The sequence below is a fragment of the Panthera pardus genome, unplaced genomic scaffold (assembly GCF_024362965.1).
Source record: "Panthera pardus isolate Hobbes unplaced genomic scaffold, ASM2436296v1 HiC_scaffold_6, whole genome shotgun sequence".
Taxonomy (NCBI): domain Eukaryota; kingdom Metazoa; phylum Chordata; class Mammalia; order Carnivora; family Felidae; genus Panthera; species Panthera pardus.
Window position 1 is genome coordinate 136,988,058 of NW_026526991.1, and position 26,786 is coordinate 137,014,843.

The 26,786-nt window shown below is 43.6% G+C and overlaps 1 long non-coding RNA gene and 1 pseudogene across 1 annotated transcript in view; one reads left to right on the forward strand and one right to left on the reverse strand.

Moving 5' to 3' along the window:
• LOC128775023 (uncharacterized) overlaps nt 1-22,228 on the reverse strand; it is a 128,646-nt gene extending 106,418 nt beyond the window's left edge. The window contains exon 1 of the long non-coding RNA XR_008419597.1: nt 22,041-22,228. This is a non-coding gene — a long non-coding RNA (uncharacterized LOC128775023). The remainder of the gene's footprint in view (nt 1-22,040) is intronic.
• Nucleotides 22,229-22,489: 261 nt separating this feature from the next.
• LOC109273636 (germinal-center associated nuclear protein-like) lies at nt 22,490-24,091 on the forward strand (annotated as a pseudogene).
• Nucleotides 24,092-26,786: the final 2,695 nt, after the last annotated feature.

Consider the following 26,786-nt stretch of genomic DNA (forward strand, 5'->3'; position numbering starts at 1 on the left):
AAGAAGGCAAGATTCTACACATTGTCGTCTGTAGAATAATTATTTGTATTACCGAGGAATTTGTGCACTTCAATTTTATGAGAGGATTTAATTATTTTCAGCTGTAGAAAAGCTTCTAAGAAGCTCTTTATTAAAAAAAGATTAATATATGAACTGAAATGTTCACTCTAAAAATTCAAAGCACAAAACTTTTAAATTCATGTAATAATGCTGACATCCAAAGAAAAATATAACATTATACATATTAAAACTATAATAAAAATTGCATGATGAGATAAATCTATTCATAAAATTATAGTGCTCACTTACAACTGCCTCTTTAGGGAGTAAATTGATGTCACAGTATAAGTCCCTCGGCCCTGGACCATTCCCCTGAAATTCCTCCAGCAAAAATACATACATTTGGCTTTGGTAGATTTTTAAAAAATTCTTTTGTTCTGAAATTATTTTAAACCACACAAAAATGTAAGGGAGAGCAGAATGAAACAGTCTGTCTGTTCCTCACAAGCCCAGGCCATCGCAGCATGCATTGCATAAATACTTTAGGATATATAGTGAGAATTCTGCCTGTAGAATTTCTGGTCCTTAAGAATTACTTAATACAATTATTCTAACAGGGATCAATAGATATTTGTTGCTAATATCACGACAAAACCAAAAGTACAAAAAAATCACATCCCAACCAATCGACATCGGAGAGCTGATAGTAAGGGGTATCAACTAGGGTCAGCCCCAGATCGATACCTCACGAACTTCACAGCTTTGGCTGTTCTGAACCAGGCTCGGGACAAGACACAAGGATCAAAACAGAGAATATGCGTGTGTGGCAGCCTGGTTAAGCTTTTGTTCCTCCATTTGACAGCCCGTAACTGCAGTGGCATGACGTGGGATGGAAGCGGGCTGTCTCCCAGGGAGGAAGTTCTTGCTGCTACTAGAAGAGGGTATTGTGGGCAAGCAGAAATCAAGGGCAGGTAATGAATAACAGACAAGTCTGTCTTCGTCAAGTTAGGCGTGGAATGGCTTTAAGACTGATAATGGAGACAGCATGAACTTCGTCCATTTACCTGTCCGTGCAACAGGTATTCACTGTGTGTCTACCCATACAATGCTGAACACGATGGGGGTTCTTCCTTTCTCCTGAAGACCCATATTCCAAATGGGATGGAGTAAGAGACAAGTGAAATATATGAAAATACTGTGTCGTAGTTGCTAATGAATGAGAAAATCAGGTGCTGGAGGGTTACATGAGATAACTACAGAAAGGACCACCACACTGAACAACTTCAAGAGACACGCGGGCACAGAGCACCGTTCGTGTTGCTGTGGTAGCTGCCATTCTCGTTTCATGTTCAAATGAGATGAGTCGCTCACATGACCATCATGTACGTGCCTTCTCAAGAAGTGGCATCTCAACTGAGACCTGAAGACAAGTAGGAGGTGGTCAGCAACAGGTTCTGGCCAGAAGGGTGGGCAGGAGAGAAGGGTGTAGAGAAAAGGGGGGTCGGAACTGTGCCCGTGGAAACACAAGATGTTCTCTGTGATAGGGATGTGGAGGGAACGATGAAATGACAGAATAGGAGACTGGAACGGAAAGTGGAGGTCAGGGCACATGGATTGCTTAGAACGTGTTAAGAGATTGGGCTTTATTCTAAAAGCGAGGGGGGACTCCTGAAGGGGTGTGAGCACCAGCTCAGTGTGGCGTATGGGCTTAGGTCCTGGAATGGCCTGGGAGATAAATACTTTTTGCCCAAGGTGAGGTGGGGAGCCAGAAAGAACTAGAGGCCTCAGGACCCGAAGGCTGATGAGATGAAGGAGACACAGACAAAGCAAGGGCCGGAGATAAAGCCCAAGTTGCTCACTGCACAAGTTGTGTGGATGGGGGTACCACTGCTGTGCCCAGGGGGAGCGAGACAGAGGGGTATGCTTTTGCACTCGCGGAATTTCCGGTGCTCGTCAATCACACACAGGCTGGTATGTGACACTCAGAATTGTGAGTGTGGATCTCAGTGCTCTGTTTTGCCACATCTGGGAAGTTTGGGAATAATTAAGGGTGCCCAAGCTGCAAGATACACCTCAGAAAGTGGAAGAAAATGAGGCCAAAAGAGATAAACTGATGCAAGAGTGCCTTGCCAAGCACTGGATCAGCATTCTGTTGTGGCTGTTAACACTCAACATGAACTGTACCCTTCTGAGTTCTCCTTTGTTCTGTGCTCCCAGACTTCCTTGTCAACAGCAAAATAGTGAGTGCTTCCAAGGAGGGACATTCAAAAGAGATACAGAAGGCTGCCGTAGCCCAGATCACAGGCATTTCTGGACCGCAACCCGAGGTCTGGCCAGTGGCTCCAGGGTGGTACTGAGGAGAATACATTCTGGGATAAAGCAGCTGTGGTCGTTTGCTGCAGCTTCTCTGTGGTTTCTGCATTTCCAGATTTCCTTTGGGTTTTTTGTTTGTTTATTTGTTTTTGTTTGTAACTGAGCAGTACCATCATCAAACTTGCACTTAGTAATGGCTCATGGGTCACAGGAAAAGGTGTAAGACTTTGGCAGAGAATTGTGTGCTCATATCTAGTTTTAACGTTTAGGTGTTGGAGACTCATTTGATGAACCGTTTTGTAAGATGGGAAACCGTGAACTGATAGAAAGTCCTGGGATTGGGATGACGGTGGGCTTGCTGTAACTTTAATGGAAGTCTCATAGGATACAAGACGCGTTTTTATCTGTGGAGCTATCTAGGTTTCAAAAGCATGAGGAAACAACATAGGTGACTGATAAAATCTGTAAGTGACATGATTTGGGGCAAGCATGTTTACATATTGGTAGGACAGTATAAGGATTGGGATTTTAAAAGATGTTATATTTAAATATTGGGCAGAAGCCAGCAAAGTGAGACTGAACAAGTATATGATCTTTTTCCCCCCCTCCTGAGCATATATTTGGTTTAATATTTTATGTGGTTGAATATTCTTCCCAATCACAATCTGAACTCTCAGTAAATGCTCATTTTTGTCAACGTTTGCCCAATGCTCTTTAGGAGAAATGCTGACTAGCTTAACAGCATCCTTGTCCCAGTGTTTCCTGTGTCAAGATGCTGGGGCATTATCTGTCATTCTCTCTCATATACTTCTTTTGTGTCCTCAGACAAGGGAGGATGCTACATTCTTAGTCTCAGTATCGAAATGCAGCTTAAAAGTGACGCACCATCAGTAATTTGCACTAACGTTTGTCGCACTTTTTGGAACCTCTTCTAAGAAAGTAGTTTGAAATATGGATGGGGACAAAAATATAGGCATGCCTGTGTTTTCCAAAACAAGCTATGTAAAAAAAGCTCTTTTTAGTATAGGTAACCAGAAAGATAACCAGAAAGAGCAGGAGAAAGTCACAACGAATAGATACAGCAGATCCTCTGAAAGACACGTTATGCCCTTATCCAAGATGGCCGCTGGAAGAAATGCAGCGCAAACGTTAGTGGTATGTTAACAGTTTTTAGAGAATACAGTTACTTATATTTTGTCTTCAATTACAATTACGTAAAGTTTTAAATTCATAGGGAAAAATACTGGAAGGAAATATATAAAGTTTTAACACAATATTTGCTAGGATACAACTGTGACTATTTTAAACTTTTATCTTATCTAAAATATAAACATAATATTACACCTATACGTATATACTTTTACTCCTATCTGTGTACAATGTAGTGCATTATTATATACGTACTGTGGCACAGCCTAAATGACACAACCCTACGGAGCTCTGGCAGCAGAAATCCCCCTTCCTCCACCACACGTTTTCCTTCTGTGCCCCATCTTTATGCCATTATTCAATCCTGTGTATGCTTTTATGAACCTGCCAGTTTTCACAATGAAATTCCAGTCTCTGTTGAGGGCAAAATTTAGGTTTTCTTTTCTTTTTGCTTTTAATGTTTTATTTATTTTTGAGAGAGAGAGAGACAGAGTGCGAGCAGGGGAGGGGCAGAGAGAGAAGGAGGCACAGAATCCGAAGCAGGCTCCAGGCTCTGAGCTGTCAGCACAGAGTCTGATGCGGGGCTCGAACTCATGAACTGCGAGATCATGACCTGAGCCAAAGTCCGACGGTTAACCAACTGAGACACCCCGGCATCCCGGTTTTATTTTCTAAGGCCATATTTTTGCAGTGCTTTGCACAAAATGGGCACTCTATAAATACGTGCTAAACAAATAAATTATGTGTTGAAACCATACATTGATGCAGAACATTTTGACTGAAAAACAACTATCCTGGTAAGTGACACACCCAGCATGTGCTTCATTTCAATTACCAGCAAATTTCAATTTCAGTTCAGTCTGTTTAAAATGAAAAAAAGTAAATCAATAAATCAATAAAGGAGAAAATGTGGCCACTCCATGGTAGTGGAATTCAGTGGTCATTTGGCCTGTGCAGAGCCAATCAGAAATTTTTAACAGACTCTTAAGGAATTTTTTATTTTAAAACCTTAGGAGAAAATTTTTATCCAGAGACTGAGGAGGAAGAAAAATTCTAAATATCTACGTGGTCATATGCTGAACTACAAGTTCATCTTGAGTTCCTGAAGTGTGGGTTAAATTACATGAATCTTCAGAGTATTCCGACAACGTAGCCTGATGCATTTTCAAAAAATTAAGCAAATATTTACAAAATGAAAACAAATATGCGCAGCTGTCTATAACAAAGATAGATCACAGACTATTCCAGTGACTACATGAAATACTGGATGGATATATTGTATGTATCCCAGTCTACATAAGCGGAAACAGTTCTGCAGGAACATGTATATTTATTTATGTCTTCATAAACGTCCATCCGGCCTTTGCCTTCCCTTCCTCCGAGACATGCAGTCTGAGTTATGCAAGTGGCATCAGAGCCCAATAAGTGAAACCACATTCTTCAGATCTAACTGCCATTAATCATTAGTGATCCTGGGTCAATAAGTATCTGGCTTTGATAATATGAGATGTAATATGTTTCGCCAAAAGACAACGGAATTTCTGAAGAAGAATAACCTCCCTTAAGAGTACAGAGACTGCAAGATAGAACAGAGCAGATGATAAGCAAAGTGGCAAGAGAGATCTACATGACAAGATCGGTTAACCATGGACAATGTGAAAACAAATACACACACACACACGCTTCTTAGAAACAGAATCAAAAGATTTTGATAAATTCATCAAAGAGGAGATACTTAACTGGAACTTTCCTTGGGTCTTAATACCCTGAATAAAGGGTCTCGACCCTTTAGGAGCTATCTGAGCAAAAGCCTCTTTAAGATTAACATTTTCATTTGTATTACAATTGCAATGTTAATTTTACAGAATGGAGTTTTACTAGGCTGAGCCACATGAACACACGCCACGCTAACTTAGATCATGACCAAGAATCAGTTAAGACATTGTTAGCTGATGCCAGGGATGGAGGTCAAAGCTCAAATAGGGACCGCTCGGTAAGCACCTTTACCTTCATGGGGTGTGGAATATCGGTGTTTTGGAATTAACAACTTAAGGCTAAATCGTGTTATGGTTCTATGACTCGCTATATATGATGCTGGCCTGTTTTACTGTTAGTGGCCATAATTTTTCTTGTGTTTCAAATAAGGCAGCAGAATTGATAAGGTTCAAAACATTTGACCTGCCATATGTTAAATTCTATTTTGTAATAAAATAAATTATGTGACCAATATTGTGGATTTTGTGTAAAATAGGTCACCTTGGCAACAAAAACTTGTATTTGGGAAATTAAAAGTCCATATCAAACACCTAACAGAACACAGCATACGATAGGTGTTAATATGACGACTGGGCTCTTTTGGATGGCAAAGGTCAAAGACACACCAGCTCTACAGAAAGATGTGTGCTGGGCGGAGTTCAATGAGGATGTAAACTTAGGGGCACCTGGGTGGCTCAGCTGGTGAAGCGTCCGACTTCGGCTCAGGTCATGGTCTCACCGTTCTTGGTTTCGAGCCCCGCATTGGGCTCTGTGCTGACAGCTCAGAGCCTGGAGCCTGCTCCCTGTGTCTCCCTGTCTCTCTGCCCCTCACCCGCTTGTGTGGTCTCTATCTCTCTCCCAAAAATAAACATCAAAATGAATTTTAAAAAAGAATGTAAAGATTTATAAAGACACATGAGTAAACATTTCCATGGGCTGGAACCGGGGCATTGTCCATTCACACTGGGACTAGAAGGGCAGCTGGAATGAAGCAGCTTATACTGGCTGTTCCTAGGGGTCCTTCTCCCTGAGTGGTCTGCCCCCCTGATGAATGGCCAGCTCATTTCTGCACCACTCAGTCCTGAAGGTCGGTCAGCTGCAGGCAGGTCTTTGATCCAAATGTCCCCTGGCTTCTCCACCATGGTCTCAAATCCCTGTCCATGTCGGGGCCACTCCACCAGGGGTCCTCTCCTCCAGAGAGCAAGCCTGATGGGATAGTGTGGTCTCAGCAGCTTGCTCCCCTATTAAATTGTAATTTCAGAGCAGACCCACCACAGCCTGCTGGCTGGAGACCCACAGCTGGCTTTCCCCGGTCCCTGCCAGTGAAGTAGGGCAGATATCCTTAGCTCTCTCTGTCCATACACTGCCTTATTATCTCCACAGTATTTACACAGTGCCCCGTTCCAAAATAAACACAGCTCCACTCATTAAGTAGTTAAGTCCAAAAAATTTAATACGTTTATATCCTAACAACCTAGATGCCCCTGGAAAAAAAATAACACACATAAATTGAAAGAAAAATATTATTTTATCTTATAGGCAATTACCATTTGTGGCAAATGTGCACCTGTTGGGCAATTTCTTAATCCTCATTTCTCGATTCACGTTTTCGTTGTACATGCTTTTTATCACACCTACCATCTAGACTCCTGCTTTGCAAAGAGGGGACGTTACTGAAAGGATTGTAGCATGATGTAATGTTGAAACTATTAATTATTCAAGCTAGTAGCAGAGCAGTGTTGGACAGATGTCAAGTATCTCTGTGTCCTTCAAAGCTGAAAACATCTTGCGGTGCCCCCATGAGTCGGCTGGGTCCCCAGGGGCACCTTGATGCAGCTTCTGAACCACGTTAAGATAAAGATTGCAACACACAGTAACTTAAGTATGAGTAAATGAGCATTTTTTTTTTGTTTTCTCGGAAGGGATTAGTGGGCCGGGCAAAAAATGCACATCAGGGATAGCTCAACTGAGTTACTAGGAACATGGGACAGTGATAATACAAGTTGTGAGAAAAATTAATAATGGAAGAGAAGTCTATGGGCCAGTTCAGTGTCAAAGGATGGATAAGAAGTGGATAAGGGTAAGAGGTGAGGCAAGTGCGTACGTCGAGAGCTCAAGGAAGCCAGGCAGCGGCCTGATGGGAAGGGGTGGCCGCAGAATGTGGCCGTGAGCGAGACTGCTCTCCCGGGGCTGTAAAGTTTGGGTCAGTGTTGGGGAGAAGCCCATGGGGACTAGCCCTCTAAGCTAGTACAAGGTGCTGAGGACTCAGCATGAACTGGCTGCTGTCTGAGGGACGACGGAAGGAGACGGGGCTGGGGAGGATCCTGAGATGTGCTCCGAGGGACGACGGAAGGAGACGGGGCTGGGGAGGATCCTGAGATGTGCTCCGAGGGACGACGGAAGGAGACGGGGCTGGGGAGGATGCTGAGATGTGCTCCGAGGGACGACGGAAGGAGACGGGGCTGGGGAGGATGCTGAGATGTGCTCCGAGGGACGACGGAAGGAGACGGGGCTGGGGAGGATGCTGAGATGTGCTCCGAGGGACGACGGAAGGAGACGGGGCTGGGGAGGATGCTGAGATGTGCTCCGAGGGACGACGGAAGGAGACGGGGCTGGGGAGGATCCTGAGATGTGCTCCGAGGGACGACGGAAGGAGACGGGGCTGGGGAGGATGCTGAGATGTGCTCCGAGGGACGACGGAAGGAGACGGGGCTGGGGAGGATCCTGAGATGTGCTCCCTCTCTCTCCTGTAACTCTGTGGTTGCCTCTCTAATCGCTTCCTTTCCGTCAGCAGGAGCATGGACCCACTGACACGCGACTTCCCGTTACTCTTACAAATGATGCGTTTTCCTGCTCGATAGTCTCCCAATTGCAAGGCTACCCTACCAAATTCTCAAAACCCTGTCTCTGCTTGCTGTTTCCTCTTGGAACACACTTTCTTCAACTGTTAGATCCTCAAGTATGCGATTTCTTTACAGGTCAGTGTTAGCCCTCTTCTCAGTAAATGCAGCCCATCCTCAAATGGGCTCCTTTCACCTACCAGCCCTTTCTCCAGCCAGGCTCCCACCTCACACTCCACATGCAGTCACGCTGAACTCACGGGCATGCTTGCCTGACCACGTTCTTTTCTGCCTCTGTGCCTTCCCACAAGGTACTCCCTCTCTCCTGGACTAGCCACATGATCCGTGCAGCCCACTCAAAGTGCCAAAGTGGAGCTTCTTGTCCAAAAATTGTTAAGAATTTCAAGATGGTGCCATCAGAGCACTAAACAAAGCACAGGTCCTTTCTTCTTTTTTTAAAATTTTTGTAATGTTTATTTATTTTTTGAGACAGAGACAGACAGAGCATGAACAGGGGAGGGGCAGAGAGGGAGACACAGAATCCAAAGCAAGCTGCAGGCCCTGAGCTGTCAGCACAGAGCCTGACATGTGGCTCGAACTCATGGACCGTGAGATCATGACCTGAGCCGAAGTCGGAAGCTCAACCGACTGAGCCACACAGGCGCCCCCGCACAGGTCCTTTCTAAGTGCCCCCCCAGGTCGCACACCCTTGAAGCCAACCCTGCTTCACTTTCTCTTCACCCTTCAACACTCAGCCCAAGCACTCTCCCCCGCCACCCCAGAAACCTGCCTGGCCACCTGTCCCACCCACCTAAACCCGCTTCCTCCACGCTCCCACTCTTCTGCACACCTGGACCCCGGTTCTTGTCACTGTAGATGCTGCCTTCCTCACTGACCCATGATATCCTTTTTTTTAAATTTTACTTAAAAAAAAAAGGTTCTTTTAGTTTACTTATTTATTCAGAGAGAGAGAGATAGAGAGAGCACGCACGAGCAGGGGAGGGACAAAGAGAGAGGGAGAGAGAGAATCCCAAGCAGGCTCTGCACTGACGGTGCATAGCTTGATGCGGGGCTCGAACCCACGAACTTGTGAGATCACGACCTGAGCCCAGATCGAGACTCAGATGCTTAACGGACTGAGCCGCCCAGGTGCCCCTGACCCATGATATTCTAGCACAGACTGTGTATCTCTGTCTCTCCAGCACTTTGGCCCATGCTTAGCAGAATTCAGTCCCCAGTGTAACGGGGAGGGGGCAGGGAGGAGAAAGAAAAAAGGACAAGGATATTTGTTTGGACAATGAGAAAAAGAGGAAGAAAATCCAAAGATATGATTCCCTGTTAGCTGCACGGTAATCTGAGGAGGCAGGATGGACAGGAACGTTCGGAGTTGGGGGGAGTTGATCACACAGCACAGAACCGGTTGAAAATGCAACAAGTCTGGCCTCTACCAAACACCCTTGTTGAATTTGCTTTGAAGTTTACACATGAAATTCCAAACGAGAAACAGGGGCATAGCCTTACATTTAGGTTAATTTTACTAAAAGCAAAACTAAAAACACAGCTTCTCAGGTGTGGGCCTGTTACAAGGAGGGGATGACGCGTGTGAGGAAGAAGAGGGAGTGGGTTGGAGAATGAGTCACAAAATCGTCTGGCATCCACTTCCACCAATGGCCCCCTGCCGCCCTAAGGACCTTTCCAGGTAGGACAGCTGGTGGGCAGAGGTGTGGTAACTGGGATGCCACACCCCCCCCCCCGCCCCCGCCACGGCACACCACCGCACGCATTTCTCGGGCCGTGACGGTACTGCTGGACCAGCACAGAGGCGCAGCTGGTGCCAGAATAATCTATACCACATGCAGAGCATCGTGGTGATCTCCTTTGCACTCAGGCTCACTTCCACGGCATCCACGTCTCGTGAAACCCGTGTTTAAAAATATCTTGCGCTGGATCATCCTGCTGTCAAACTGGCTGCAAGGGAGCGTCTCCACTTTTTAATGAAGGAGCATACCGTTGCCAGCACAGAGTCCAGCATCATCAAAGTTCTCAGAGGTGTAGTTTTATGCAACATATTTGTCTGCAGAACCAATGGCGGGGGGTGGGGGGGAACCACAGGCAAACGAGCTGAGAATTGTTAATGTGAGAACGGTTATAAATTGTGTGCATCATGTTACATTTTTTTAATTGCAGAAAATAATCGGAATCAAAATAAAGGAAGACAAGAGAAACATACGACTGTCAAAGGTGTATACTGGCTTTCTCTGGGTGGTCCAGAGTCGGGGGCAAAACCAGGGTAGATGGTGGCTGTTGTACCCGCCTCCACAGTCCGTGAATGATCGCTGCACAGGCCGCGGGGCAGACTCCCACGGCCACAAGTGGCCTGGGACTGTCCGTGTGTATACTCAGTCTCTCAACGATAATTAATTCCCAAGAAGGCCTCATAAGTAGTTGTATTTAATGCCAAAGGATCAAAGGGTTCACGATATGATGGGAGAAAACACAAAAGGGCCCAGTATCATTTTTGAGTGCCTGCTCTGCTACAAGAACTACTTATCGCACCTATGTTTATATAAGTGAAATGGAAAACAAATTATATTACACCATCTTGAGGTGGAGAAATAGACCCACAAGAACAGACAGAAAATGGCAGAGGAAGGTTTTCAAACGTGCTGATTTCATTTGGTGGAAGAGGGCTCTTAAAGCTGCACGTGTATATGATTCACCACGAGAACGTGGGCGGTCAGGAGTAGCAAGGAGCCCAGCTCAAGCTTTCTTCAAGAACAGGGGAGATGGCCATCCCAGGGCAAGGCTTACAGGGGCCCCACAGCTGGATCCAGGCACGCCAGGAGACCACCACGGCGCAGTTTCCCTACACGTTAGCCTCCTTCTAAGGCTGATCATGGTTCTTCTGTGGCGGCCAAGTGCCAGACCACAACCAAACACCCCCGGGAAGGCAACAGCCCCCCCAACGTCTAGGAGCGGGAGGAGACAGGAGACACAGATACACACAGGCAGAGAAGCTTCACTCCTGTTTCCACGCTCCCCAGAAAGCACTAAGAAACTTTATTTTTCCCCACGAAGGAGAAACGGACACTGGAGATGCAACGACAGTGGCCAATACAATAAAAGAGGAAGACAGCCTTCTTGTATTAGCACTTACACTGTGAGATAGTGAAGATCATACTGTCAACAACGGGACACTGTCATCTCACAGAAGTTCCAAAGCACCGATTTTCATGGTTTCCTCAAAGGTTCAAGATATGTGATCTTAAATCGTGACATTTTAGTGTTTTAAGGGATTAACATTATTCTGATGAATAAAATAAATTCATGTCCAATGCCTCCCCCCACCAAAAAAAGAAAGCAAAATTGACTTCGTCTCAGGTCATGATCTCACGGTCCGTGAGTTCGAGCCCCGCGTTGGGCTCTGTGCTGACAGCTCGGGGCCTGGAGCCTGTTTCGGATTCTGTGTCTCCCTCTCTCTCTGCCCCTCCCCTGTTCGTGCTCTGTCTCTCTCTGTCTCAGAAATAAATAAACGTTAAAAAAAAAAATTAAAAAAAAAACCGCCAACAATTTCAGAAAAACCACAAGTATTTTTGGTATGTTTCCTTTCAATCTGATATGTGTATATATTATTATTTAAAGCACCAATCCTCAGCTGTATTTATGTATCCTAACTCTTACGTTATAATTCACTCCCATTGTAATTCATAGTAATGTGCAATTCATTGTAATTTGGTTTTTTCATATTATTTCTAACACTTTCAAATCAATGCTTATTTCAGTCGTTCTTAGTAATACTAAAATTGAATGCTATAGGGTTTTCTAACATGGCTGTGACCACAGAGAATGTATTTTTACACAGTCCTGACTGTTGACGTTTTGCAGTTTCCATGCCCGTTTATCCAATAATTAACTGGAATAATGATTTATAATACTAAAATGCCAGAGTTCATTTTTTTTTGGTTACGTTAACTTTTATTATTATTTTATCGCATTGTGTTCTAGAAAACACGGCATGTGAAATTCCTGCTTTGGGGAAAACGGATCATTGTTTACACAAAGTACGAGATGTTCCTTGGATGTAATGGCATCTCATAACCTTTTGTGACATTTCCATGGGGCATAGAAACGACGTTCTGTCCCTGAAGGATCGTGTTCACAGGCTGGGGTTTCGGAAGTGGACCCCGAGATGGGGTACTGCATGTATGTTTCTATTAGGGATCAATGGCTGGGAGAGGTAGGGGAGGAAGCAGGAATGGGCCGACGGCGGAGTCAGAGTGAACGTGTATGCAAGTCCGAACAGAAGGAGGTTCTGCAGCCAGCACTAGCCACGAGAGTTATTCAGAATGGAAGGGACAGACCAGACCTTGTCCTCCCCCATAAGTCCCTGTAACTGGCCGCCCCCAGGAAGGCTGTCTGGATAAGGGACTCTGCAGATGAGGCGAAGCCTGGAGGAGCTGACCAGCAGGGACAACAAGTCTACCTCAGAAGGGCACTGGGTCTTCTCCGTGCCGACCACCGTGTAGAGCAGAATATCCTCATGAATTGCATCAATCAGACTTTCTATATTCTAGACTCAGTGAGTATTTATTGTGTCAACTGGATGAATCAAAAACTGGGGAAAATGTGTTGAAGCTGCTATATTTTCATCAAGGTCACCTTATATTTCTTTTTAAAAACATGCTCATCTCGAATAATTTAAGCTAAGAAGGTAGAAAATAGGGAAAAAATTCCCATGTACTCTTCCCTCAGTGTCTCCCTCACAACCACAATACACTGTCATGAGCAGAAAGCTAACACAAATAAAATGCTACCCACTAATCCACAGATCTCATGTGAATCTTGCCAACTGCCGAACTATCACCCTTGCTGTTGTTCAAGGAGAGAGAGAATCCCCAATCCCCACGCCTACTGAGTGTCTCGGGCCTCTAGTCCTCTCCAGTCTGCAGAGATGATCAGTCTTTATTTGTCCTTCAGGACCCTGAAATTTGGAAATTTGAAGTGTACTGACCAGTCATGTTCTAGAATGGCCCTCGAGTTGGGTTTGTCCGACATTGTTGATTAAATTCAGGCGAGGCACTGTTTTACAAGAATACCCCAGAATCTGTGCCTTTCTCAGTGCGTTAAATTAGGAGCTATGTGGTGTTGATAGCTTTCATTCCTGATGATGTCAACTTTGATTACCTGACGTACAATTTTAATTCCTGACTTTGTCATTAATAAGTACCTTGTTTGGTGATATTTTAGAGTATGTAAATATTGTTTCTCTTTATACTTTGCTAATTTTAGCATCTTTGATGATTCTTCTTAATTTTTTTTAATGTTTAATTTATTTTTGAGAGAGAAAGACAGAGAGACAGAGTGCCAGTGGGGGAGAGGCAGAGAGAGATGGAGACGCAGAATCCGAAGCCCGATGCAGGGCTTGAACTCATGAACTGTGAGATCATGACCTGAGCCAGAGTCAGATGCTTAACTGACTAAGCCACCCAGGCGCCCCAGCATCTCTGATAATTCTTGACTGAAACCAACTTGATTGTGGTGTTTGTAAATGATGACATTCTATTTTCACCATCATTCCTTGTATGTTTATATTGTTGGACTTACACTGTAGGAAAAAGTTTTCCCTTCTCCCCTGTTTATTTATTTGAGTATTTACATCAGGAGAGACTTATGATATATCCACTTCTTTATTTTACAAACTATAATTCGTTACTGTCAGTTACATTGTAGGTCAAACTGTCTCACATTTTCCTTGCATTTGTAAACATTTTGGCCTACAATTTTCTAACATGCTCTTAAGCGCAACAATGTATGCTTTTTCAGTTTTCCCAATCTTACTGACCCAATAAATTCTACTAATAACAATGAAACAAATCTCTGCATGTATTTATATGATGCAGATTAGCAAAGCCCATTTGCTCTTTTACCTACACATTTTCAAAATGTTATCAAAAGTGCAATGAATTATTACGTGTACACAGTTCTTGCTTCAATGGTCTTGACTCACTACCTGCTCATTCTGCATCTGTAAAAAATACTACCCCTTCTTCTAAAAAAAAAAAAAGAAAAAAAGGCATCAAAGAACTAGAATAGTACAGATAAAACTGATCCATTCAGGTCAGTTTTTTTTTTTTTAATTTTTTTTTTTTTTTAACATTTATTCATTTATGAGAGACAGAGAGTGCAAGCAGGGTAGGGGCAGAGAGAGAGGGAGACACAGAATCCGAAGCAGGCTCCAGGCTCTGAGCTGTCAGCACAGAGCCCGACACGGGGCTCGAACCCATGGACCGCGAGATCATAACCTGAGCCAAAGTTGGACGCTTGACCGACTGAGCCACCCAGGCGCCCCGTTTTCTAGTTTCTTTTTTTTTAATTTTTTTTTAACGTTTTAATTCATTTTTTTTTTAAAATTTTTTTTTCAACGTTTTTTATTTATTTTTGGGACAGAGAGAGACAGAGCATGAACGGGGGAGGGGCAGAGAGAGAGGGAGACACAGAATCGGAAACAGGCTCCAGGCTCCGAGCCGTCAGCCCAGAGCCTGACGCGGGGCTCGAACTCACGGACCGCGAGATCGTGACCTGGCTGAAGTCGGACGCTTAACCGACTGCGCCACCCAGGCGCCCCATGTTTTAATTCATTTTTGAGAGACAGAGAGAGACAGCATGAGCAGGGGAGGGGCAGAGAGAGAGGGAGACACCGAATGAGAGGCAGGCTCCAGGCTCTGAGTTGTCAGCACAGGGCCTGACGCGGGGCTTGAACACACAAGCCACGAGATCATGACCTGAGCTGAAGTCGGATGCTTAACCGACTGAGCCACCCAGGTGCCCCCCACTCCCCGCAACTCAGGTCAGTTTTAATCAGAATTGTAAAATCAGCGATATAAAAATAAATCTAGCAAAAATAAAATCTAGTTATTAAAAAAAAAAAGCTTTCATGTGAATTGTAACAAATTGTAACATTTATCAAGAGTAAACATCCTCATTATTTTTTGAAAGTTTGTTGCCTCAAACACTACTGTGTCTGGCACCAATAGTGTAACCCCTGCTCTGTTTCTATTTCACTTGCCTGTGGTTAACCAAGTTATTCGTTCTCCTACGCTAATGCAATTTCCCCCATAGCCGTGACATTCCTCTGGTCATTTTAATAAGAGGAAATCTGCAATCCATGCCTGTGTCACCATCTGACTTCGAGCTCCTTATGTTTGTTTCTAACAAATTACTATCAGTTAATATACAGACGATTTATGGTAGTGATGAGAATGAGCCTGGGAAGGATATGGTTTGAGGTTTATAAAGTAAACTCAGCTGATGTTGGTCCTGACTAATAAATCAACATCTAATGCTCTGCTATCAAACACTAATTAATTCTTCCTTTCCTCCCTCATATTAATTTAGTGTCATTCCAAGTCTTTAGGGGAGAGTGCTTGCAGCTTTCAGCAGGAACACTCGAATGCCTTGCCAGAGATTTTTATTAATTGCAGCAAATGCAGTGATTTTGGACAACCAAATTTAGAAAAGAAAGATGAGTTTGGAAGACAGTTCTCCCCTTTGGCAAGTATGATATTTCAGGATCTCAATAAATCTTTTTGAATCTAATAGAACTGGAAGTAATTTTTCACATCTTTTCTAATACTCAGATATTCTGGTAATCCAATTACAAGAACCCTCATATTCCAACATTCATATTAACACTAATTTTGAAATACAAAATAAAATAAGTTCAACAAATTAGTTCAGTAACTCTAGCCATAAGAGGATATTTCACTCTAATGACAAAGACATATTTGTACATAATTTATATTAATACATGGCTCACGTATTCATCTAAATATTTAAAATTCTGGTAGCCAGCTAAATCTCCTGTATATAAGTATAAATACCTTTCTGGGATATTTTAAATTTTTCTGAGTTTACTGATCCGAAAGACCATCTATAAATCGTATGATAGAATCTTGCTGAATACTATGGTGTAGTGAGGGATTAAAGAGAAAGTCAGGGTTCTATACAGCTTGAGTGGCTGGTAATTATCAGGTAAACTTAAACGCCTTGGCCATTCATCATACTCTGGTATGCACGAAATGTGAAACATACTCTTTTTGTGCTTTCTGCATGTCTGTCACAGAAATGGAAATCGTACAAGGGGAGGGGGGACCCAGTGAGTGGTACACTCTACGTCAGATGCCCACACGAGTCTGCAGTACTGCGATCTCCCTGAGTCCACAACCACACACAAGTCAAGGCCAGGACTTGGAGAGGGGGGCAGTGAATGGAAGAAGGGCTGCTTCATGGAGAGGAAAAGCTTTCCTTCGGTCCAAAACAGGAGAACTCTGGGCTCTCTGTCCAAACCAATGCTAGCTCTTGGGTGTGCAGAGTTTTCATTTTTTTTTTTTCAAGCAATTCAGAATTTTAGGAGTGCACAAAAAGTTTTCAGACATTTCGACATACTTGGAGAGGAGCCCCTACTACAGTCTCTCTCAAGACCTGAGTGAACCCTGGGGCTAGCATGGCCTGCTACGGAGGTGGGGGAAGAATCAGAGGCCCGCAGTCAGCCACAACCCTGGCCCTGGGCGCTTTGGTGTTAAATATCCAACCTGCCTGAACCTGGTTGGGCTATTCAATTCAAACTCAGGACCCATGGCTCCCTGAGGATGGCAAACCAAGATGGGCAAATGGACTTGGAAAGATGCTGTATAAACTATGTGCCGAAAGGAATATAGTTGCTTAGGGAGCCTAAGTTAGTTTAACATCACCAAGGTAGCATTCAGCACACCCTGAAAGGTAAAGCAGCTTCCAAATGTTAAAAATAGGATCAGGGAAAAACTCACCTACTCAGCAAACTGGGCTCAAGGTGTGTAAAGTTCAAAGAAAGACCAACTACTGTAAAAGCTGTTGGTCAAGGGTCACCAAGCCTCTTAAATGACAAGGTGCTGAAGGGTACTGCAGGCATACGCTTTGCTAGAAACTGTTCATTTAAAAAGAAGATGCTCGGATAAATCAATTCTGTTAGGAACCTTCAGGAAGGCAGGGAAAAGAATATAAAGCACAGATCAATCTTTCATTTAGGTTTCGGTCTAGAATGTTGGACATGACAATATGTGAACACGTTTCACCTTTTAGCTGCTATTTGATTAGCAAATAGGCTTAAGCTTTCTGCAGACGTTATGTGGAACTACACAGATTGGGTACACGTGTTATCTCTAAACACCCACGGAATCTTGTACCCACTCGGCAACACTGTGTCCCTCCTCGATGCCGACAGTGATACATCAAGACAATTCTTGTTTAAGAGGATTCTCTTCAAATCTAAAGTTACTAAGAAAGTGTTAATATTTCTAGTACCCATGGGTTATATTCAAAACAGAGACTCCTGGAGGGAAATTTGGCTCAAAGGCTCTCATTCTCATGACCTTAAACTGCCTTTAAGAAGTGACATATCGTGGGGTGCCTGGGTGGCTCAGTCGGTTGAGCGTCCAACTTTGGCTCAGGTCATGATCTCACGGTTTGTGAGTTCAAGCCCATGTCAGGCTCTGTGCTGACAGCTCAGAGCCTGAAGCCTGCTTCGGATTCTGTGTCTCCCTCCTTCTCTGCCCCTCCCCTGCTCAGACTCTATCTCAAAAATAAACATTAAAAAAAAATTAAGAAGCGACATATCAGATACATTGTTAGAATTTCCAGCACAGTTTTGGATTTTTTTTTAAATTTTTTTTTTTAACGTTTATTTATTTTTGAGACAGAGAGAGACAGAGCATGAACGGGGGAGGGTCAGAGAGAGGGAGACACAGAATCTGAAACAGGCTCCAGGCTCTGAGCCATCAGCCCAGAGCCCGACGCGGGACTCGAACCCGCGGACCGCGAGATCGTGACCTGAGCTGAAATCGGACGCTTAACCGACTGAGCCACCCAGGCGCCCCTGGATTTTTTTTACAGCATGTAACATTGAATGTGACGGAGATACTTGCATTTTTCTTGTATCTTCCACAAGGGCATTAGGGGGGAGCTAGTACCTTTGTTTCATTATTGTTTCATCCCCTACAACAGCATTTCACAACATATATTCCTTGATGTTAGCAGGGTTTCTGAGGAATTAAAAGATTTCTGTTCATGTAAGAAAAGGGGAACGGTGTCAAGGAAAGTCAAACAAATTTTAAAAATGTTAACTAATACCTCATGACTTCAAAAGTTGGGTAAGTTGTGATGTAAACTCCAACATATTTGATTCACTATTGCAGCGTTTTGCCCTTGACACAATAAAGACAGAATATTTTCTTCATCCACTACGACCCTGTGCGCCCTGAGCTATCACCCCCTCCTGTACCCAGAGGCAGGTAATCACTGCTTTGCTGTCAGTACATACAAAACTTGTGCTTGCTTTAGAATGTTATGCCAGCGCAATTACAATGCACCCTCTTTTGTGTCTGTCTTCGTTCACTCATGGAAACATTTTTGATACACATGCTATTAATAAAAATAAGGCATTTACTTTATTGCCCAGTACTATATTCTATTGGGTGAAGAGACCACAATTGCTTGATCCATTCTTCTGTGGTTAGTGGACATCTGGGTTGATTTTGGTTCAAGCTATTAAGTACAAAGCCGCTTTGTACAAGTCGTCAGTGGCACAGTTCCATTTCTCTTTGACAAATACCGATAGGACTGTTGACTTACTTGTTCATTGTACAGCTGACGTTTGAAAAGCATTCAAATAATTTCCTATTCCCACCAGCAATGTGTGAGATAACCTGTGTCACATCCTCACTAGCACTTAATGATAATAGTCTTCTTAATTTTAGCCATTCTATTGTGTGTATTTTATTTCCTAAATTCAAAGAATTTTTTTCAGTTCTAAAGCTGCCATTTGAAATGGAAATAAAAACTTTATTATTCTTCTTGTTAATACTTACTTTGTCTCATTCGTTGAAAAGGCTTTTATTAATTTATTAAGAATACATAGAATTCCTGCTTTAAAATGTTTGTCTGTTAGTTGAAACATTGGGTTCATCTCAGAACAGGCTCTACTGATTTCCTTTTCTTGTGAGAATGGGTTCTGTTTTTTGGATTCTGTGAGGTCTATTACTAGTGGATTACATCTTGGGTCTTATGAATCTCAAGAAGGCTCTTGATTTTATTATATTTCTCAGATGAATATTGTTGCACATGTGTCAGCAGATACTTTGGTTCTGTTTGAGCTGCAGACTCTATTCCTTAAAAGGCAACTCCGATCTGAGTCAGATCATTTGTCTTCAGTCCATCCTACACATAGGTTTCAGAGCTCAGGCAGGGATGTGGGTAGAAAGATTTGGGTGATTTTCTCTAGCTCCTTCTCTCATGGGATTCTCTCCATCTCTTCAGCATGTGCTTCCCAGCCTCACTTGTCAGATGTCCCTAGCCAGGAAGACTGTGGGTGTCTTCCTTGTCCACTGCACCCCTGCCACCATGCAGGTTACAGAACCTTTATAGCTCCCAGTCTCCAATCCTCTCAGAAAGTGTATACTCCTCACCAGAATCTTTCTGCTGGTGTCCCTTCAGGTAGTTGTTATTTTGTAATATGTCTAAGATTTTCAGTAGCTTTTTTGCAGGGGGTTATGTGGTAGGGGCTTAGTTGGTCATACTTAGAAACTAACATTCATTCATGTTGTAGCTTATATTTTCACTTTTATGGCATCATTAAGGAACAGAATTTCTTAATTTGAATGGAAACCAATCAATTTTTTCACTTTATGGTTACTGCTACTTGTGATCCCTTTACCGAATCCAGGTAATTGAGATTTCCTTCTATATTTTCTTAAAAAAAAATTTTTTTTAACATTTTATTTCTTTTTTCAACTTTTTTTTTTTATTTTTTTTATTTTTTTTATTTTTGGGACAGAGAGAGACAGAGCATGAATGGGGGAGGGTCAGAGAGAGAGGGAGACACAGAACCGGAAACAGGCTCCAGGCTCTGAGCCATCAGCCCAGAGCCTGACGCGGGGCTCGAACTCACGGACCGCGAGATCGTGACCTGGCTGAAGTCGGACGCTTAACCGACTGCGCCACCCAGGCGCCCCAACATTTTATTTCTTAAGAGACAGAGAGAGAGCACAAGCAGGGGAAGGGCAGAGAGAAAGGGAGACACAGAATCCAAAGCAGGCTCCAAGCTCTGAGCTGTCAGCAGAGAGTCTGACGCAGGGCTCGAACCCACAAACTCAAGATCATGACGTGAGCCAAAGTCAGGTGCTCAACCAAGTGAGCCACGCAGGTGCCCCTCCTTCTATATTTTCTTCTAGAGGATTTGGTGTTTTAACTTTCTCATAAAGAACTATAATTTACCAGAATTAATTTTTATATAAGGTATAATTGATCAGAATTTTTTTACCAGTGAAAACACTCCAATAGCTTGATTTTTAAAAATACAGTTAAGTAGCTATAGTTCAATGTAGCTAAGTATCTACACAGAAAAAAATTCTAAATAAATGCTAAATATAAACCCATAATTTGTAAATTCCACTTATGATTAGCGTTAACTCAAATTATCTCTACATTAGATACAAGAATCAAACATCAGCTTGTCACCAATTAATCAGTCTTCAAGTGAAGGTACCAACTATGTTAGACTGTTAAAATGACATCAACAAAAATGTTTCTATCAAATTAACTTTTCTCATGCAACTAAATTAGATTTCTCAAGTCAAGCGTGTAATTAGAATCCTTTTCTCTCTGGTATATATACTTTACACATTAAGTGCGCCTGAAATAGTTCCTATTTTGTGAATTAAAATGGAAGAGTAAGGCTTTAGTCCCTTCTCCTTATGAATGAAACTCTAAATATGTAAGAATTTAGCAGCCAATCTAGACACTTTTATTCAGTCTCTTAAAATAACTAAAATTACATTATGTCCACCAGCTTACAATATATCTTTAAAGTACCCTATAATCTGTAGTATCTCCTTAATTATCTTTTTAGACATCTCTTTCTGTGTACAACAGAAAAAAAGCAGAGAAAAGAGTAGAAATAAACAGCTAAGAAATAAGACTCATGATCAGAATGTTAAAAAGAGAGTAATGAGATGCTACGCTAATAAAATCATGACTTTTATAATATTTACACTTAATATTTATTAATATGCCTACAAAAAGCTTAGCTTTGTAAAATACTATTTTTTCCACAGAACTTACCATGTACGTGAAATGCCCAGTGGTTTTCTTGGCATTACCTCTATTCAATTTTAAGCTATCTACAAGCAGGTTTCCTCTTACTCATCCCTCTTTCCCCAACAGTAATATCTTTCCAAAGTATGATGAATGATGCTAATTGTATTGTAAAAAGAAAATTGACCCAAAGACTGAAGACGGAAAAGGTTCTACAACCTGACCCCTAGATGTACGGGGTACTCTGTGATAAAATAAACCAGGCACTTTACACGTGTCCGTTACGTCTGCTGAGCTCTATCCCAAGAATTCATTTTGATTAGGGAAAAAGAAAATTTCAAGTCAGAGCACGTGTCCATACTACCATTACGATTTTAACGTTTGGTGATCCCTGCTCGTTGTCATGGATCACCGAACAGCACTGTAAGTGGGATTTAAAACAACAAAACCAGTGACATGTGGTTAAATATCACTGAATAATTCAAGATGTAAGCAAGAAATGTACCCCATGCCACCGCCTGGGCAATGTTTTGCATTTCCTGTGCTCTCCTCCCCACCCCTCACACCTGTAGTCCTTCTACCTTTGCTTGACTTTATGGGAAACATGACGTGGCGGTTGACGTCTGTGCACCTGGTGTCAGCAGGTGCCCAGGGGCGCGGTCGCACCTCCCTCCGGGTGCCCGGGTGGGGGGTTCGCGGGGGGGGCGGGAGGGTAACACCTGACTCGGGGCTGGGAGTGAATCGGAACGGCCTCCAGCAGGCCGACGGGCCTCGTCCAAGAGGCCGCCCCTTCCCCTTAGGAGTGACGACCCCTCCCCTCCGGGCCAAGGTCACCGGAGCGCCCGCCGCGCCACCTACTTCACACGCCAACTCCCACGACGGTTCTGCTTGGGCAGCAGCCTGACAGCCTCGCGCGGGCGCCACACCCTCTGCTCTCGAGTCTCCAGCTCCACCGCTCCGCCTGCGTCAGCACAGGGGCCCGCTCCTCACATAAACCTCAAAGAAACCTTATCTGCGACGGAGCGGGGCCTTGCAAGCCCGCCGCCTGGCTGCGGGGCGGAACCGAGGGCAGACACGCCCGGGGCGGGGCCACGCGCCGGCCGGAACCCGCAGACCGGAAGTCCGGCCGCCGCGTCTTCCGCCCGGCGCGGCGGGAAACTCGGGCTGGGCAGCGTGGCGGCGGCGGCAGGTTTTCCGAGGCTCGCGGTGCGGGCGGTGGGCGGCTCCCGCGTTCAACAGGCTGTGCAAGGAAGCGGACTGGTTTTGTACACGCGGAACTTCCTGCCTGCCGGTAATTGGATCGGAGGATGCACCCCTGGTCCTTGCAGGCCGCCGCAGCCCAGCGGTTTCCCAGTGTAGCCCCGTGGCGGCTGAACCGCAGTTTCCATTCGGTCAGCCCCGTGTTTTTGCGCAAAGCGACACACCATCCGGGAGAGGCCCGGGATGCTCGCGGGGTCCAGCGTTTCGGCATCTTGAGTAAGTCAGCCCTCAGCACGTTCTCGTGCGGAGCCCGGGAGGGGACGCGGCCCACACGGGAGTGGAGGATGGCCCTAGGCGACGGGATTTGGTGTCAGGTGAACTGATCGCGGATCTCATTGAGATCCCCGATTCCATGAAGGCTTCACAAGGCACGGCGCAGGCTTCACAGGTCTGGTGCGGTGCTTGGTCTGCTGTCGCCCCTGTGCGCTTGACCTTTGCTGCCAGACCCTCATTCGGTACGGGGAAGGTGGAGTTGGCGTGGGTTTAGCGGTCGGTTTTTCCAGGACAGGGGAGAGGCTGCAGGACGGCCTGGGCTCGCAGGAGCCCGGCGCCGTCTTCCGCTTTTAAAGACGTGGCCCTGGGGTCCCCTGCAAGCAGCTCTGTGTCCTTCCCTGAGCCCGTCACCAGGTTTGCTGAGGTGGTGGTGGGGTGGGGGGAGGTAAGTGGCTGCTAGCTGCTTCCTCTCCTTCACTGAAATGTCCTGGAGCACCTGGCCCGGCTGAGGCAGGCTGTGCTCGGCTTCCAGCTTCTGCAGATGGACTTTTGCCCCCTCCCCAACCCCCCCCCCCCCGTGGGCTCTCTGGCTCCCCGTGTGCTCCGTAGTCCAACCATGTCTCCCAGATCCCCAGCCGGTCCTCCAGTCCCAAGCGGGGAAACTGCTCCGCACGTCCCGCTGCAGGTGGAAGAGCAAGAGCCCCTCCCCCGCTTGGGGGCAGTGCCCTCAGTTGCCCGGATCCCGTGACACGATGTCATTGCCATGTGCATGAGCCACATGCTGAAGCCTGGCAGCCCCCAGGCTTTCTGTCACATCACAGGTACCAAGTGAAGGTGGTTAGATATATGTACATTTTTAAAAACCGTTTAAAAAAAAATACGATGTTTCTTTGTGGTGGGAACAAGCCAGAATGTGGTCACAGAAGGAGCAACAGCTGAATCAGGAGAATTGGGGCGGATAAAGTCCTTTTGCCCTTCTGCAGACATTTTTCCTACTCCATATTTGCGGCCCGTAAAGAAGAGCGTGCGGCTCAGAACCGCTGATGTGATGTGCAGAGCCTCAGCCCAGGAGCTCCTGGCCCGGTGTCTGGCCTGTCCTCTGCCATTGGAGAAAGGGGAGAGCAACAGGTGTGAAGATCAGCTTCATCAGTGGTTGTGCAAAGACTCAGGAGCATTTGCCGATTCAGCTTCCTTGCCTCTTTACCTTCCTCACACGTGGGTTCCACTGCCTCTGTCTTAGATTGTTGACCTGGGATGAGAACCTCGGCACTGCCAGCCCTCAGAATGAAGGACAGGGAGCAGCTGCAGCTGTCAGAGACAACAGTCATCTCTGACAGCACCTGAAGCACCTAGAAAAGCTGCTCCTGAGTTCAAGGGAGGAGGAAGTTGCCTCTGAGCCCCATCTCTGTGCACCGCTGCACGCGGTGGACATTTGAGCTGCCTGACCTGAGAGAGAGAGGGAAGTCTCTCCAGAAAATTTCTGCTTTTACTCAAAATTCAGTGAAACCTTGGATTGCGAGTAACTCGTTCTGAGAGTGTTCCGCAAGACCCTTTCTAGTAAGTTTTAGCTTGATAAACGAGCGACGTCATGCGAGACGAGTAGTATGTGATGCCGAACGTCACATGATCACAACTGAGCCAATAGTTCTTGAAATTCGTTTTGATATACAAGTGCTTTGGATTATAAGTATGTTTTCAGAACAAATTATGCTTGCAAACCAAGGTTTTACTGTAATGTTATCCTCAGATGCTTGATGCACTGTTGGAAATATAATTATTAATCATGGAAATAAACCACTTGAAAGTTAAAAAAGAAGGATATAAGATAATAATAAATGGGTCAATTCTTCAAGAAGACATAACAATCCATTAACGTATATGCATTTAGCAACAGAACATCAAAGTATATGAAGAAAAAGCTGATAGACCTGTAAGGAGAAAGATAAAACCACTACAGCTATGCCAGTAATTGACAGATCAAACAGGCACAAAATGAGTAAGGATCTAGTTGAACAGCACAATCAGTCCACTGGGTTTCAACTCCTGCAGATTACACATTTTTTTTCAACTTCACATGGAACATTCACAAAGATCATATTCTATGGCATAAAACATATCTTAAGTATAAAAGGATAGAAATCTTACAAAATAGGCTCTCATAACCCAATGGGATAAAACTAGAAATTAATATCAGAAAGATGGCTGGAAAACCGAAGATACTGGAGATCTGGCAACACATTTTTAAAAACTATGTGGGTCAAAGAAGCCTCAAGAGAAATTAAGAATATGAGAAACTAAATAAAATTAATTTTTTTTTAAATTTGAATTAAAGTTTGAATTTGAGTATAAAACATCCAGAATTATGGGATGCAGTAAAAGCGATACATAGAAGGAAACATACAGCAGTGAATGTGTACACCAGAAAGAAGACAGATCTAACATCAGTAAGGTAAGCTCCCACTTTATGAAACCAGAGAAAGAAGAGGCATGCAAATCTAAAAAGTGCAGAAGAAAAGTTAGAGCAGATACGAATGAAAACAGGAAAACATTATAGAGAGTCCATAAAATCAGAACCTGGTTCTTTTTATTGATGAAAATATCAATAAAATGGTAACCCTCTAACCAGGCTAAGTAAAATAGAAAAAAGAGAATGTAAGAGTTACTGATACCAGAAATGAAGTAGAGCTATCACTAATGATTTCATGGACATCAAAAGAATGATAGAGGAATATTATGAGCAATTCTATGACCTAAAATTTGATAAATTAAATGTATGAATTCCTTGGAAGACACAATCTAACAAATTTCCCACAAAGAGATGTGGGTAATGTATTGAAGAAATGGAATTAATCTTTCCAAAAAGAAAGCACTAGATCTAGATGGTTTCACTGGTGAATTCCCCCAAACATTTAAAAAAACAATACCATTTATCAACAATTTCTTTCAGAAAATAGAAGTCGAGGTAATACTTCCTACTCATTCTTTTTTTTTTTTTTTTAAACTTTACTTATTTTGAAAGAGAGAGAGAGAGGGAGAGAGAGAGAGAATCCCAAGCAGACTCTGCTGACAGCACTGAGCCCGATGTGGGGCTCAAGCTCACGAACTGAGATCATGGACTGAAGTGGAACCAAGAGTTGGACGCTTAACTGACTGAGCCACTCATGTGCCCCAGTACTTCCTACTCATTCTATAAGGCCAACATTACCCTATGCCACAACCAGATAAAGACATTATGGTAAATGAAAACTACAATATTTCTTGTAAGCGTAGTAGCAAAATCCTCAATATAATATTAGCGATGGGAGTCCAAGAATATGTAATAGAATTATATACCACAACCAAGTGAGAATTATTTCAGGTATGCAGAGGTGTTTAAAGATTTGAAAATCCATCATATCAACAGGTTAAAGAAGGAAAATCTTATCGTCATGTCAGTTGATGCAGAAAAAACATTTGGCAAAATCTAACACACTTGTTCATCTAAAAACTCACTGAAAAGTGTGAATAGAGGTGGATTTCCTCAACTTGATAAGGAAAATCTACAAAATAATTTATAAGCTAACATCATACATAATTGTGAAAAACTAGAAGCATTCTACCTGAGATCAGGACAAAGCAAAGATGTTCCCACTCATCACTCTTTAACCTTATATTTGAAGTCCTGCCTAATGCAATAAAACAAGAATAGGAAATAAAGGTAAACAGGATTAAAAAACTAAAATTGACATGATTATTGAAAATAAAAGAAATCCAAAAACTCATGGAAATGATAAGTGATTATAACAAGGTGCAGGATATAATGTTAATATACAAAAATCAATTGTTAACCTATATACCAGCAATAAACAGAACTTGAAATTAAAAACATCAAATTATTTTAGCACCAAATACGAATTATTTTAGTACCAAATACGAATTATCTTAGCACCCAAAAAAAGGGTGTACATAGAAATAAATCTAACAATATATATAAGATCTATTTCAGGAAATATACAAAATTCTGATTAAAAAAAATCAAAGAAGAACCAAATAAATGGAGAGATATTCCAGGTGCAGGAGTAGAAAAAATATTGGAAAGCTGTTTCCAACTTGGTATATAGATTCAACGCAATCCCCCCAACATTCCAATAA